We start from the raw sequence: 2851 nt of genomic DNA, 5'->3' as shown, positions 1-2851 counted from the left end.
TAGGAGCAGACCAAAAGAACTCATCACAACCATCAGCATTATCTTCGTTTATAATGGCTGTGAGTTCGGTTGTCTGATGTTCGGTTACTCCTGTGACCTTATATACCTGATTTGGAGTCGTCCTTACCTTTTGGTATACAACAGCCTTTTCTTCAAGGATCGGGGACTTATTTTGGGACAAGCGAGCAAACTCCACAGAATTTTCTGAAATAAGATTTTTGTGGTTTTCGGGTTCGCTCTTGACAAACTCAGAACAATCAACTTCATCCTCTACAGAAATTTCGCTCATATCATCATCCTCATTAAGCTCAGATGCGTTTTCAACATCAATTTTATTTTCTGAGCTCAAGTTGGCATTCAAAGAGTCAAATTTTTGTATGGTTTCGGTCCTTAGTTTCAATTTATCATTTTCGTCCAAAAGGTTTTTCAGCATGTCCTTATGGTCCTTGGACTTTATGAAGGATTCGATTTTGTCTAGTCCATACATATAAGTCAGATTCACATCATCAGACGAAACTACACTTTCACAATTATATGCTTCAGTGTCAATTTCATCCTCCTTAAACTCAAGGAAGGGCAAAATCATGCGATGAATTTTCTGCCCTATTTCACAGTTCAAATGAAGTTGAGTGATGTTAGAATAAAGATGCTTAGCAATTAAACAAAAAACATTTCTTTGTTTCAAAAGTTTCAAATTGTCTTTTTGTAAATAAATGTTTTCGTCCTTGGATTTGATCAACTCCGACTCCTTCAGCTCTATCCACATCCTCCGTTCCTCACTCTTTGAAGACACCCTGCTTATTTGGTCAGTTAGGTTAGAATTGGTGACCCGTGTTTGAGTTAAACAGCTGTCTAGATATGAGATTCTTGAATCTACGCTTTTTAATTCTTTTTCATATGAATTTTGTGGGACTTTGAATGAAACAAAAACAGATTGTACCTTCTTGATTAATTCATCAAGCTCATTAAACTGCACGCTGAGAGGTTTTGTTGTGAAGCACAAGTCCTCTCGTTCCTTCGTGTCTTCATTTCCACCGTCTGTGTTGTATCCCCTCATTTGAGATACATCCGTCACCATCAAACACTTTCCACCGCTTTCTTCACCTTTCACAACATAAGCCTTTCCATGAGATGGCTTCCTGACTTCATCATCCTCAGAGTCGGTTGACCAGACCTCCACGCCACCGAACTCGTCATCCGCTACCGAACCCTGCACAATTAAATCATTCATTGAAGGGTTAGTGGCAACTTTCTTTCTCTTGATCTCTTCTAGCTTTTTCATCAACACAGCTTCCTCATCTTTCTCTTCATCCTTTTCTGCCATTTTCTTTAGGACACAGTCTTTGGCATAGTGGTTCTTTCCTCCACAGTAGTAGTAGTTCACACCCGAATCTCCTTCAGCTTTCACCTCTTTCTTTGGTTCTTCTGCCTTTGGTTCTTCCCTAACTTTTTTAGAACTATAACTTCCTTGCCAATTTCGGTTCTTATTGGTAGGAAACCTTTTCTTAATGAACCTCTTTGGGTTTGACACCATCATTGCATAATCTTCAGAGGTAAGGTCATAGTCTTCTAAGTTAAGGTCTTCATCTTCCACCACACTTTTGCTTTTAGACAGAAGGGCCAATGATCCCAAGCTTGAAACCATATTTTTCTCCTACAAGACAATCTTTTCTTGGGATTTCAAAATCCCTACCAGCTTTGCCAATGAATAAGATTTGAATTGCTCATGAGCTTTAACAGTGGACACAACTGCTCTCCACTCAGATCTAAGACCATTCAAAAACGTAACTTTTTGTTCAATCAACTTCCTTTCTATATCGTGTTTGATCATCTTACTAAGAAGATGATTGAAGCGATCAAACGTCTGAGTAACGGTTTCCTCGGGATTCTGCTTAAATTCGCCAAATTCGGACAAAAGTAAGGTCTGAATGGAATGCTCCAGATCTTCGTCTGTGGAATATAGCTCTCACAGCCTATCCCATATTTCTTTAGCAGTGCTGCATGAACTCACTAGCCTGAATGTATCGGATTGAAGAGCGAATCGAATCAGTCTCAATGCTTTAATATTGCACTGAAACTTATCCTTTTCGTCTTGAGCAATATCTTTTACGTCCTTTAACAGATCATTATACTCTTTTTGAGTTTTAATGATTTTTGACATTGCTGAATGAGCGAATGGTCCAGATACGATTGCTTCCCAAATAAGATATCCATTGTCTTCAGATCTAATGACATAATCTTCGAAGTGATGTGCCCAGACTTCATAATCCTGGGTGTAAAGAATGGGAATCTTCGTCGTTGATCCAATGCTGTTTGAGATGTTGATCGGATTTGATTGTGACTCGTCCATGCTTGATCGTATAACCTGTTTGAAAGATCAGACTTGTAATATATAAAATTAGGTCAAAACAAATAAATGATGAGTTACGTCAATTATGGGATGACAGCTCAATAAATATTAGTTAATGCAGAATAACCCTAATCGCAACCTCTTTCACAGAAAAGATGTGTATGAATTACACAGTCTCCTGCTCTGATACCAATTGATAAGCTAAAATTAAACTTGATGATCGATTAGATCTTCGTAACAGGTAATGTGATGAATATAAAAACAATAAATAACACAAGAATGGATCAAGATGTGTCAAATGATTAGATTTATCAATCCTCAGCAGAGCTCGACAAAGAACTTCCGCTATAGAGGATTCTAGGGTTACAAGAACGATAAACTTGCTGAATAATAAATCTCAGATCCTCTTCTAAGATGCATGCAATCACCTATTTATACTTAACCCTACAAAACTCACGGATGGACAGGCCCATACCGGAGATACATATTGGGCTAGCTAAC

Source organism: Lactuca serriola, chromosome 4, assembly GCF_051521515.1.
Source record: "Lactuca serriola cultivar US96UC23 chromosome 4, Lser_US96UC23_V15, whole genome shotgun sequence".
NCBI lineage: Eukaryota > Viridiplantae > Streptophyta > Magnoliopsida > Asterales > Asteraceae > Lactuca > Lactuca serriola.
Note: the sequence above shows the minus strand (reverse complement) of the source record.